The sequence below is a fragment of the Triticum dicoccoides genome, chromosome 6A, assembly GCF_002162155.2.
Source record: "Triticum dicoccoides isolate Atlit2015 ecotype Zavitan chromosome 6A, WEW_v2.0, whole genome shotgun sequence".
Taxonomy (NCBI): Eukaryota; Viridiplantae; Streptophyta; class Magnoliopsida; order Poales; family Poaceae; genus Triticum; species Triticum dicoccoides.
This window is the reverse complement of record NC_041390.1, coordinates 84,397,108-84,411,282: the sequence shown is the minus strand read 5'-3', so window position 1 is coordinate 84,411,282 and position 14,175 is coordinate 84,397,108. Positions and strand designations below refer to the sequence as shown.

The following is a 14,175-nucleotide window of genomic DNA, read 5'->3' as shown; positions in this document are numbered from 1 at the left end:
GTAAAATCCAGCAAATAAAGCAAAAACGGCTCCCGTAGAAAGTACATAATGGAAATGTGCAACCACATAATAAGTATCATGTAGAGCAATGTCTAGCCCAGATTTTGCTAGAACTATTCCAGTGAGCCCTCCTATGGTGAACAAAAACATGAACCCTACAACAAATAACATGGGTGCTTTGTATTGTATCGAACCTCCCCACATGGTAGTGATCCAACTAAAGATTTTGATTCCTGTGGGCACAGCTATGATCATGGTAGCTGCGGTGAAGTAGGAACGCGTATCAACGTCTAAGCCCACAGTAAACATATGATGAGCCCAAACTAGAAATCCAAGAACACCTATACTTATCATGGCATAAACCATGCCTAGATACCCGGAGACCGGTTTTCTTGAAAAGGTCGATAGGATATGACTAATAATACCAAATCCAGGCAGAATGAGAATATACACCTCCGGATGACCGAAGAACCAAAAGAGATGCTCGTATAATATTGGGTCCCCCCCTCCTGCAGGATAAAAAAAGGTTGTATTAAAGTTTCGATCGGTTAATAACATTGTAATTGCCCCAGCCAGTACCGGAAGTGATAATAAAAGTAGGAATGCTGTCACTAGAACGGACCACACAAAAAGTGGTAATCTATGCATAGTCATTCCAGGTCCACGCATGTTGAACATAGTTGTTATAAAATTGATAGAACCTAAAATTGATGAAATACCTGATAGATGAAGACTAAAAATTGCTAAATCAACTGCTCCTCCAGAATGGCTGGTAATACCACTTAAGGGCGGATAGACTGTCCACCCAGTGTCTCTGCCCACTTCTACTAAGGCTGAGCTTAATAGGAACAAGAGACTTGGTGGCAACAACCAGAATGATATATTATTTAATCATGGAAATGCCATGTCAAGTGCACCTATCAGAATCGGAACAAACCAATTACCAAATCCACCTATCATCGCTGGCATAACCATACAAAAGATCATTAAAAAGCATGAGCTGTTATTAAAACATTATAAAGTTGATGATTCCCACCAAGAATTTGATCGCCGGGTCGGGCTAATTCCATACGAATCAGTACGGAGAAGCATGTGCCCATCACTCCTGCAATGGCACCGAAGATGAAATAAAGAGTCCCAATATCCTTGTGGTTAGTAGAGAAGAGCCATCAAACCATATTTGTCATTTTTTATTTGAGAAATGAAAACTTTCCTTATCAAAGAGGGGCCGTGGGGCTGGAAGAGAAAAGAAAGAGGGGCCCGCCCGAGGGCTGGAAGAGAAAAGAATCAGAATTACTGAGCTACCCCGCTCTTTTTTTCTAATTCCCTTCTAAGATCCTCCGACTTAGACAAGTCGAGAGCATGCTCGTGCTCAGCTCTTTCGAGACTTGCCTTGCTCTTGGGGATTTCTTCCCATCAGATCCTTTGTTCCACTTCCAGGCACCTCCTTGCGGAGCTTTCCGCCTCAAGGAGATCCCGGTTGTGGGAAACATCATCTCTAAAGAAAACAGATCTTCCCTCATTCTCCCGCAGATCTTGATAAGACGCTTGGAGAACAGTGAAAGAATCAGTTGCGTGAATATGGTCCAGATAGGAACGAAGCGCTTCATCGACCAAGTAGGGCTCAATCGGTAGATAAGGCCATATTCTTTGATAAAGCGCCACAAATTCCTGAATGACATCTTGTCGCATACTAGACAGCTTTTCTTCCATTAGGAAGAGCTTAAGTCGTCCAGGTATGTCCTCCAGAGGGGTATTGTGATTAAGCTCATTCTGAATGAACGTAACCCATCCAGGATCCTGCTCGTAAAGGCTCAGATAGAAGTTTAGCCCTGCTAAATGAGCTAGAGCTTGGGGATCCTGAATCTCTGGAGGAAGAGTAATAATGAAGGAGGCTCCGAAAAGATTGCAAATTGGGAGAAGAATAATCGAAATAAAACGCACTATAAATAAAAATTGACAAATAGAAAATAATAAAAAAATCGTATATATAAGGAAACTTAATACAAAAGTGCAAATAGAAAGCAGTAAACCTGCTAGTGGAGAAGAGCCATCGAACCATATTTGTCATTTTTTCTTTGAGAAATGAAAACTTTCCTTATCAAAGAGGGGCCGGGGGGCTGGAAGAGAAGAACTTGAATACTAAGCGCTGGAAGAGAAGAACCTTAATACTAAACCAAGTTTCGGGAACTTCTTGGTGACTTGATTGGTTCCCTTCCCCCAATTTGCAAAGGATGATTCCCATGAAGGTGATCTCGATCACCATTCTATGGTATTTTTGGATGCTTTTGAGAAGCTTTTCCTTTTACCTAATGCCGGCTACCGACAACTTACTTCATGCTATTACTAACACTTATGACTGAGCCGCACTTGCTTTCCAAAAGAAATTGAAACTATCATGCCTGAGACTAGCCAATAGAAGAAAGAGCCACAAGCAAGCCATAGCAGCATCCTTTTTCTTTGCTTTCTTCAACAATGCAAATTTACCTCACTCCTCGTCATAACTCAAATACAAATTCGAGTTCCAAATTGATATTTCCTCACGTAAGCAATAAAATGTGAAACCAATATTTATCATAAAAATTCAGACACTGATGATTGTGAGGTTCTGGAAGAGAGACGACGTAGGCTAAAAAAATTAAATAGAAAACCACCCCTTAAACTCATTTTCTCAAAATTCTTTCCACATCAACTAGAGAAGTGGAGAAAATCCAATAAGGGGAGGTCCCGGTGAATACAAATCAATTGGAAACCGAACCTCGCATTCATGTCTCTAACAAGGCTGTCTAAGCTAAGCGGCCATGGACCCATGGACCTGGGGAATCTGAACCATTAGGTAGAGTTTCAGCTGAAAGAAAACCAGGTCAATCTTCCGATCGCGAGTCTTTACAAGCTTGAAACAACTTAAGCACATGTGGGAGTCGCCCCTTTTAAAGTCACTATTTATGTAGCGCTGAACTAACGAGCGGATACCTAACCTTCGAAGGAGAAGAAAAGACAGATGTATCTTTCATTCATATCGATCAGATGTGCTTTGCTCAGGACTCCCATTTTACCATTGCTTAAGCCATATTACATAAAGCATAGTTAGTGATACACAATGCTGGTACTGTTGGAAATATGCCCTAGAGGCAATAATAAAATGGTTATTATTGTATTTCCTTGTTCATGATAATTGTCTATTGTTCATGCTATAATTGTATTATCCGGAAACCGTAATACATGTGTGAATACATAGACCACAACATGTCCCTAGTAAGCCTCTAGTTGACTAGCTCGTTGATCAATAGATGGTCATGGTTTCCTGACCATGGACATTGGATGTCATTGATAACGGGATCACATCATTAGGAGAATGATGTGATGGACAAGACCCAATCCTAAGCCTAGCACAAGATCGTGTAGTTCGTATGCTAAAGCTTTTCTAATGTCAAGTATCATTTCCTTAGACCATGAGATTATGCAACTCCCGGATACCGTAGGAATGCTTTGGGTGTACCAAACGTCACAACGTAACTGGGTGGCTATAAAGGTGCACTGCGGGTATCTCCGAAAGTGTCTGTTGGGTTGGCACGAATCGAGACTGGGATTTGTCACTCCGTGTAAACGGAGAGGTATCTCTGGGCCCACTCAGTAGGACATCATCATAATGTGCACAATGTGACCAAGGATTTGATCACGGGATGATGTGTTACGGAACGAGTAAAGAGACTTGCCGTTAACAAGATTGCACAAGGAATCAGGATACCGACGATCGAATCTCGGGCAAGTACTATACCGGTAGACAAAGGGAATTGTATACGGGATTGACAGAATCCTTGACATCGTGGTTCATCCGATGAGATCATCGTGGAACATGTGGGAGCCAACATGGGTATCCAGATCCCGCCGTTGGTTATTGACCAGAGAGATGTCTCGATCATGTCTACATTATTCCTGAGCCCGTAGGGTCTGCACACTTAAGGTTCGATGACGCTAGGGTTATAGGGAAAGTATGTACGCGGTTACCGAATGTTGTTTGGAGTCCCGGATGAGATCCCGAACGTCACGAGGAGTTCCGGAATGGTCCGCAAGTAAAGATTTATATATGGGAAGTCCCGTTTTGGTCATCAGAAAAGTTTCGGGTGCTATCGGTAACGTACCAGGACCACCGGGAGTGTCCTGGGGGTCCACCAGGTGGGGCCACCAGCCCCAGAAGGCTGCGTGGGACAAGTGTGGGAGGGGACCAGCCCTAGGTGGGCTGGTGCACCCCCCCACCAAGGCCTAAGGCGCATGGAGAGTGGGAAGGGGGCAAACCCTAGGTCCAGATGGGCCTTAAGGCCCACCCTAGGGCGCCCCCCCTCTCCTCTCCCCTTTGGCCGCCACCCTAGATGGCATCTACGGCTGCCCACCCCCCTAGGGAGGGAACCCTAGAAGGGGGCACAGCCCCTCCCCTCCCCCTATATATACTTGAGGTATTGGGGGCTGCCCAACACATGATTTGATCTCTCTCTTGGCGCAGCCCTACCTCTCTCCCTCCTCGTCTCTCGTAGTGCTTGACGAAGCCCTGCTGGAGTCCCGCGCTCCTCCACCACCACCACGCTGTCGTGCTGCTGCTGGATGGAGTCTTCCCCAATCTCTCCTTCTCCCCTTGCTGGATCAAGGCGTGGGAGACGTCACCGGGCTGCACGTGTGTTGAACGCGGAGGCGCCGTTGTTCGGCGCTTAGATCGGAATCAACCGTGATCTGAATCACTACGAGTATGAATCCTTCATCCGCGTTCCTGTAACGCTTCCGCATCGCGATCTACAAGGGTATGTAGATGCACTCCCCTTCCCCTCATTGCTAGATTACTCCATAGATTGATCTTGGTGATGCGTAGAAAATTTAAAATAATGCTACGATCCCCAGCAGTGGCATCATGAGCTAGGTCTATGCGTAGATTCAATGCACGAGTAGAACGCAAAGTAGTTGTGGGCGATGATTTGTTCAATTTGCTTGTCGTTACTAGTCTTATCTTGATTCGGCGGCATTGTGGGATGAAGCGGTCCGGACCGACCTTACACGTACGCTTACGTGAGACTGGTTCCATCGACTGACATGCACTTGATGCATAAGGTGGCTGGCGGGTGTCTGTCTCTCCCACTTTAGTCTGATCGGATTCGATGAAAAGGGTCCTTATGAAGGGTAAATAGAAATTGGCATATCACCGTTGTGGTTTTGCATAGGTAAGAAACGTTCTTGCTAGAAACCCATAGCAGCCGCGTAAAACATGCAACAACAATTAGAAGACGTCTAACTTGTTTTTGCAGGGTATGCTATGTGATGTGATATGGCCAAAAGGATGTGATGAATGATATATGTGATGTATGAGATTGATCATGTTCTTGTAATAGGAATCACGACTTGCATGTCAATGAGTATGACAACCGACAGGAGCCATAGGAGTTGTCTTAATTTATTATGACCTGCGTGTCAATGAAAATGCCATGTAATTACTTTACTTTATTGCTAACTGTTAGCCATAGTAGTAGAAGTAATAGTTGGTGAGGCAACTTCATGAAGACACGATGATGGAGATCATGGTGTCATGCTGGTGACGAAGGTGATCATGTCGCGCCTCGAAGATGGAGATCAAAAGGCGCAAGATGATATTGGCCATATCATGTCACTTTATGATTTGCATGTGATGTTTGTCATGTTTACATCTTATTTGCTTAGAACGACGGTAGCATAAATAAGATGATCCCTCGCAATAATTTCAAGAAAGTGTTCCCCCTAACTGTGCATCGTTGCGAAGGTTCGTTGTTTCGAAGCACCACGTGATGATCGGGTGTGATAGATTCGAACGTTCGCATACAACGGGTGTAAGCCAGATTTACACATGCGAAACACTAAGGTTGACTTGATGAGCCTAGCATGTACATACATGGCCTCGGAACACGAGAGACCGAAAGGTCGAACATGAGTCGTATGGTAGATGCGATCAACATGAAGATGTTCACCGATGATGACTAGTCCGTCTCACGTGATGATCGGACACAGCCTAGTTGACTCGGATCATGTATCACTTAGATGACTAGAGGGATGTCTATCTAAGTGGGAGTTCATTAAATAATTTGATTAGATGAACTTAATTGTCATGAACATAGTCAAAAGGTCTTTGCAAATTATGTCGTAGCTCACGCTTTGGTTCTACTGTTTTAGATATGTTCCTAGAGAAAATTTAGTTGAGAGTTGACAGTAGCAACTATGCGGACTGGGTCCGTGAACTGAGGATTGTCCTCATTGCTGCACAGAAGGGTTATGTCCTTAATGCACCGCTCAGTGTGTTGAACCTCGAGCATCATCTGTAGATGTTGGGAAACATCTAACATACACGTTTTGATGACTACGTGATAGTTCAGTGTGTAATGCTAACGGTTTAGAATTGTGGCACCAAAGACGGTTTTTGAAACGTCGCAGAACATATGAGATGTTCCAAAGACTGAAATTGGGATTTCAGACTAGTGCCCATGTCAAGAGGTATGAGACCTCTAACAAGTTTCTTGAGCCTACAAACTAAGGGAGAAAAGCTCAATCGTTGAGCATGTGCTCAGATTGTCTGAGTACTACAATCGCTTGAATCGAGTGGGAGTTAATCTTCCAGATGAGATAGTGATGATTCTCCATAGTCACTGCCACCAAGCTATTGGAGCTTCATGATGAACTATAATATATCAGGGATAGACATGATGATCCTTGAGCAACTCGCAATGTTTGACACCACGAAAGTAGAAATCAAGTAGGAGCATCAATTGTTGATGGTTAAACCACTAGTTTCAAGAAGGGCAAGGGAAAGAAGGGATACTTCATGAGACGGCAAATCAGTTACTGCTCTAGTGAAGAAACCCAAGGTTGAACCAAACCCGAGACTAAGTGCTTCTGTAATGAGGGGAACGGTCACTGAAGCAAAACTACCCTAGATACTTGGTAGATGAGAAGGCTGGCAAGGTCGACAGAAGTATTTTGGAAATACGTTATATTATTGTGTACTTTACTAGTACTCCTAGTAGCACCAGGGTATTAAAATACCGGTTCAGTTGCTAAGTGTTAGTAACTCGAAATAAAAGGCTACGAAATAAACGGAGACTAGCTGAAGGTGAGATGACGATATGTGTTGGAAGTGTTTCCAAGGTTGATGTGATCAATCATCGCATGCTCCCTCTACAATCGAGATTGGTGTTAAACCTAAATAATTGTTATTTGGTGTTTGGGCATAGACATGATTGGATTATGTTTATCGCAATACGGTTATTCATTTAAGGAGAACAATGGTTACTCTATTTGTTTGAATAATACCTTCAATGGTCTTGCACCTAAAATGAATGGTTTATTGAATCTCGATTGTAGTGATACACATGTTCATGCCAAAAGATATAAGATAATAATGATAGTACCACATACTTGTGGCACTGCCATTTGAGTCATGTTGGTATAAAACGCATGAAGAAGCTCCATGTTGATGGATCTTTGGACTCACTTGTTTTGAAAGGATTGAGACATGCGAACCATGTCTATTGGTACATATGCATGAAGAAACTCCATACAGATGGATCATTTGGACTCACTTGATTTTGAATCACTTGAGACATGCAAATCATACCACATGGGCAAGATGACTGAAATGCCTCGTTTTTCAGTAAGATGGAACAAGAAAGCAACTTGTTGGAAGTAATACATTTTGATGTGTGCAGTCCAATGAGTGCTGAGGCACGCAGTGGATATCATTATGTTCTTACTTCACAGATGATTTGAGTAGATGCTGAGTATATTTACTTGATGAAACACAGGTCTGAATTATTGAAAGGTTCAAGTAATTTCAGAGTGAAGTTGAAGATCGTCGTGACAAGATGATAAAATGTCTATGATATGATCATAGAGATGAATATCTGAGTTACGAGTTTGGCACACAATTAAGACATTGTGGAAATTGTTTCACAACTAATACCGCCTGGAACACCATAGTGTGATGGTGTGTCCGAACATCATAACTGCACCCTATTGGATATGGTGCATACCATGATGTCTCTTATCGAATTACCACTATCGTTTATGGGTTAGGCATTGGAGACAACCGCATTCACTTTAAATAGGGCACCACACAATTCCATTGAGACGACACCGTATGAACTATGGTTTAGAGAAACCTGAGCTGTCGTTTCTTAAAAGTTTGGGGCTGCGACGCTTATGTGAAAAAGTTTCAGGCTGATAAGCTCGAACCCAAAGCGGATAAATGCATCTTCATAGAATACCCAAAATAGTTGGGTATACCTCATATTTCAGATCCGGAAGCAAACGTGATTGTTTCTAGAAACGGGTCCTTTCTCGAGGAAAAGTTTCTCTCAAAAGAACTGAGTGGGAGGATGATGGAGACTTGATGAGGTTATTGAACCGTCACTTCAACTAGTATGTAGCAGGGCACAGGAAGTTGTTCCTGTGGCACCTACACCAATTGAAGTGGAAGCTTATGATAGTGATCATGAAACTTCGGATCAAGTCACCACCAAACCTCATAGGTCGACAAGGATGCATACAACTTCAGAGTGGTACGTAATCCTGTCTTGGAAGTCATGTTGCTAGACAACAATAAACCTACGAGCTATGGAGAAGCGATGCTGGGACCGGATTCCGACGAATGGCTCGAGGCCATAAAATCCGAGAGAGGATCCATGTATAAAACAAAGTATAGAATTTGAAAGAACTACTTGATGGTCGTAAGGCTGTTGGGTGCAGATGGATTTTAAAAGGAAGACAGACAATGATGGTAAGTGTCACCATTAAGAAAGCTCGACTTGTCGTTAAGATGTTTCCCGACAAGTTCAAGGAGTTGACTACGATGAGACTTTCTCACTCGTAGCGATGCTAAGAGTCTGTTGCAATTATGTTAGCAGTTACTACATTATTTATGAAATCTTGCAGAAAGGATGTCAAAACATTGTTTCCTCGATGTTTTTCTTGAGGAAATGTTATGTGTGATACAACCAGAAGGTTTTGTCAATCCTGAAAGATGCTGACAAGTATGCAAAGCTCCAGCAATCCTTCTAAGGACTGGAGTAAGCATCTCGGAATTGGAATGTATGCTTTGATGAGATGATCAAAGATTTTGGGTTTATAAAAAGTTTATGAGAAACTTGTATATCCAAATGAGTGAGTGGGAGCACTATAGAATTTTTGATGAGTATATGTTGTTAACATATTGTTGATAAAAAGGATGTAGAATTTCTGGAAAGCATGCAAGGTTATTTGAAAAGTGTTTTTTGATGGAAAACCTGGATTAAGCTACTTGAACATTGAGCATCAAGATCTATAAGGATAGATAAAAAACGCTTAATAGTACTTTCAAATGAATACATACCGTGACAAGATTTTGAAGGAGTTCAAAATAGATCAGCAAAGAAGGAGTTCTTGGCTGTGTTACAAGGTGTGAGTATTGAGTAAGACTCAAGACCTGACCACGACAGAAGAGAGAGAAAGGACGAAGGTCGTCCCCTATGCTTTAGACGTAGGCTCTATTGTATGCTATGCTGTGTACCGCACCTGAAGTGTGCCTTGCCATGAGTCAGTCAAGGGGTACAAGAGTGATCCAGGAATGGATCACATGACAGCGGTCGAACTTATCCTTAAGTAACTAGTGGACTAAGGAATTTTCTCGATTATGGAGGTGGTATAAGAGTTCGTCGTAAAGGGTTACGTCGATGCAAACTTTGACACTAATCCGGATGACTCTGAGGAGTAAACCGGATTCGTATAGTAGAGCAGTTATTTGGAATAGCTCCAAGTAGTGCATGGTAGCTGCATCTACAAGATGACATAGAGATTTGTAAAGCACACATGGATCTGAAAGGTTCAGACCCATTGACTGATAAACCTCTCTCACAAGCAAGATATGAACAAACCCCATGGGTGTTGGATTCATTACAATCACATAGTGATGTGAACTAGATTATTGACTCTAGTGCAAGTGGGAGACTGTTGGAAATATGCCCTAGAGGCAATAATAAAATGGTTATTATTGTATTTCCTTGTTCATGATAATTGTCTATTGTTCATGCTATAATTGTATTATCCGGAAACCGTAATACATGTGTGAATACATAGACCACAACATGTCCCTAGTAAGCCTCTAGTTGACTAGCTCGTTGATCAATAGATGGTCATGGTTTCCTGACCATGGACATTGGATGTCATTGATAACAGGATCACATCATTAGGAGAATGATGTGATGGACAAGACCCAATCCTAAGCCTAGCACAAGATCGTGTAGTTCGTATGCTAAAGCTTTTCTAATGTCAAGTATCATTTCCTTAGACCATGAGATTATGCAACTCCCGGATACCATAGGAATGCTTTGGGTGTACCAAATGTCACAACGTAACTGGGTGGCTATAAAGGTGCACTGCGGGTATTTCTGAAAGTGTCTGTTGGGTTGGCACGAATCGAGACTGGGATTTGTCACTCCGTGTAAACGGAGAGGTATCATCTCTGGGCCCACTCGGTAGGACATCATCATAATGTGCACAATGTGACCAAGGAGTTGATCACGGGATGATGTGTTACGGAACGAGTAAAGATACTTGTCGGTAACAAGATTGAACAAGGTATCGGGATACCGACGATCGAATCTCGGGCAAGTACTATACCGGTAGACAAAGGGAATTGTATACGGGATTGATAGAATCCTTGACATCGTGGTTCATCCGATGAGATCATCGTGGAACATGTGGGAGCCAACATGGGTATCCAGATCCCGCTGTTGGTTATTGACCAGAGAGATGTCTTGGTCATGTCTGCATTATTCCCGAGCCCGTAGGGTCTACACACTTAAGGTTCGATGACGCTAGGGTTATAGGGAAAGTATGTACGCGGTTACCGAATGTTGTTCGGAGTCCTAGATGAGATCCCGCGTCACGAGGAGTTCCGAAATGGTCTGGAGGTAAAGATTTATATATGGGAAGTACCGTTTTGGTCACCAGAAATGTTTCAGGTGCTATCGGTAATGTACCGGGACCACCGGGAGGGTCCCGGGGGTCCACCAGGTGGGGCCACCAGCCCCAGAAGGCTGTGTGGGCCAAGTGTGGGAAGAGACCAGCCCCAGGTGGGCTGGTGCGCCCCCCCACCAAGGCCCAAGGCGCATGGAGAGTGGGAAGGGGGCAAACCCTAGGTCCAGATGGGCCTTAAGGCCCACCCTAGGGCGCCCCCCTCTCCTCTCCCCTTTGGCCGCCACCCTAGATGGCATCTAGGGCTGCCTCCCCCCCTAGGGAGGGAACCCTAGAAGGGGGCGCAGCCCCTCCCCTCCCCCTATATATACTTGAGGTATTGGGGGCTGCCCAACACATGATTTGATCTCTCTCTTGGCGCAGCCCTACCTCTCTCCCTCCTCGTCTCTCGTAGTGCTTGGCGAAGCCCTGCTGGAGTCCCGCGCTCCTCCACCACCACCACGCCGTCGTGCTGCTGCTGGACGGAGTCTTCCCCAACCTCTCCTTCTCCCCTTGCTGGATCAAGGCATGGGAGACGTCACCAGGCTGCATGTGTGTTGAACGCGGAGGCGCCGTTGTTCGCCGCTTAGATCGGAATCAACCGCGATCTGAATCGCTACGAATACGACTCCTTCATCCGCGTTCCTGTAATGCTTCCACATCGCGATCTACAAGGGTATGTAGATGCACTCCCCTTCCCCTCGTTGCTAGATTACTCCATAGATTGATCTTGGTGATGCGTAGAAAATTTAAAATAATGCTACGATCCCCAACAGGTACCACCATGTTTTTTCCTCACTCTGTGTAGCCACACTCATTTGTCCATTTCTACTTATTATTTATGTTAAATAGTATCCGTTGGTTGTAGAAGCACTGGCGTTCAGGGATTGCAAAATCCATAATATCAAGAAGCTGTAGGAACCTAGCTAACTTTGATGCGGATAACGCGTTGTAGAAGAAAGTGGATCAACCAAAGTAGACCTTGATCGAAAGGCACCACAAGGCGAACCAATAGAGTGTGGTGTAAGCGGTGAAGCAGAATAGGAATTGGAACTGCTTGAATTAGAAAGGGCTTCCGCTACCGCGCTACCTCAGGAGCTCCGGAAACGGTATACTCGCTTCACTCATCTGTAATGGTATCCTTGAAAGCTAGATAAAGTGGGTTCTAGACAAAGTTCTCCTAAGCAGGGCGGAAGGAAAAACAAGAGCAGTATAGCTCTACATTACGCTTCGGCGGCCTCGTCTTACTCACTCACCTTCTACTAATCGGACCGTGACAAAACAACCAGCCCAGCAATAGGCAAGGACTGGTTGAAATCCCTTTCCGGATCCAGTCTATCCGTATCTGCTGTCCCTTCCGCTTTTTGTGTTGATGGAGCTCAGTCAGATAGTTCCGGTATTGTGAAGGAGGGAAACACATTGGGATCATCCAATCCCTTCTGATCGGTTGTCATATTGAATTACAAATTCTCATATAGTAAGAGTTCCTTCGGTTTCCTACCTAGCACATTCTCTGTTGTCTACGCCAATATTTGACCTGCGAGTAGAGTGTGGCTAGCTACATACGGGGGAACTCAACCTACCTTTCGAAGGGTAGACCTTTACAGATGAGTGAAACGAGGATTTAGGTATATAAGGAGACGACCCGCCAAGCGAGCCAGCCTGATACCGACTTTCATTGATAGGCCATGAAACATAGAGAATGGGAACTTGTTCGCACGTACCTCGATCGCAGGTCTGAGAATGACGAGTGTGCTTTCGCCCACAGCTTCTGTTGCTTAACCGGCTCGTGGTGTTTATGGTCCTGACCCGGTACAGCCGCTAATTCAGCATTTGGTACTGTCACCATTTCTCGAAAGGGAAAAACATACTTAACAATTCGATTGGCAGGACCAAGGGATAGATCGATTGCAATATAAGTATCATACAAATAGAAATAGACATGAGTACATGAATAAGGAAACGCAAAAGACACAGAGTAGGGCTAGTCAGAAGCGTCAATGTAGACGCCAATGGGTAATCAGATCCATTCCACTCCACTTCTTCAGATAGCAGTCGGTCCTGGATCGTCCTCGCTTCCAAACTCCGTAAATGAATGAAACTCCTTCCCCGGTCCATTGCTCGGGTGTGATACAAATACTTCTTTGAAGTTGTAGGATGCGGGTCATCGATCTTCCTATCGGTCCAGAGGTTATGTGCCAGCTTGGGAAAGAAAAAGTAAGATTTGTTTGTCATATCACGATCGGAACTCACATGTAACTCTTCCTCTTGAGTAGGGGGAAAAGGACACCTATCATGCGGTCATGCCTTGAACGCAGTAAATAAATTAATAAGCTTCGAATAATAGCTACGCGAGTCTCCAATATCGTCTTAAGCGTTGGTTTTCTTTGGTGGCATCGTAATGGATTGGTGGTTTCAAGAAGCTAGGGAGTAGTACGCAGATTTGAATCCTTTTTTCTATTTTACTACTTTTTTTGATCGACATGGACAGCAAGAGGTTCTTTTCCCTTGTTCCTATATATCTAAAGCCTTACTGAGATGTCACGCAAGAACAAGAAGAAAGAGCCCGCCCCTGTTCTGTGGCGGATAGGCTGAGATGGAATTAGAGGGAGGAATGAACTTCAACTTTTCACCTTCCCCCGATCCCCCTTTACCCCCTTCCTGACCTTAGTAAATAGAAAGCCTAGGAATCAGTCTTCTCCTATGCCTACACTACTACAACCAAAGACCTACTTGAACGACAACAGATGAAGATGAACTCGCTTAGCTGCTCGCTCGGTGAAAGGCTTTCCTGGAAGAAAGTGGAAGACGAGGAACGTATCTCTCATCTTCCTTCACACCTGGCAGAGGACGGGGATGAACTCCAAGGCCACAAGTCTGGAAAAAGAGCGAACTTTCTGATTACTGCAAAAAAGAAATCAAACCAGTTGGGTGATTCTTTAAAGAGCCTAAATCGAATCTGTACTATTGGTACAGAGCCATAAAGAATGGTCGTAACCATAAATCCATCATCTTCGAGGAGGAGGAAACATAAGTCCAATACGCGTTATGGAAGACTAGGGATTGCTAATCCGTCCACGCGGGAAGCCTTCTCCCTCTCAGGCTCAAGAGTCAAGATAGCCCGCCCTAAACAAGAAGCTGCTTATTCTTTCAAGGATAAAGCTAACCAAAACAAGC

General features: G+C 44.1%; 1 pseudogene; it reads right to left on the bottom strand.

Moving 5' to 3' along the window:
- Positions 1-1,293: 1,293 nt before the first annotated feature.
- LOC119315687 lies at positions 1,294-2,071 on the bottom strand (annotated as a pseudogene).
- Between the last annotated feature and the right edge of the window lie 12,104 nt (positions 2,072-14,175).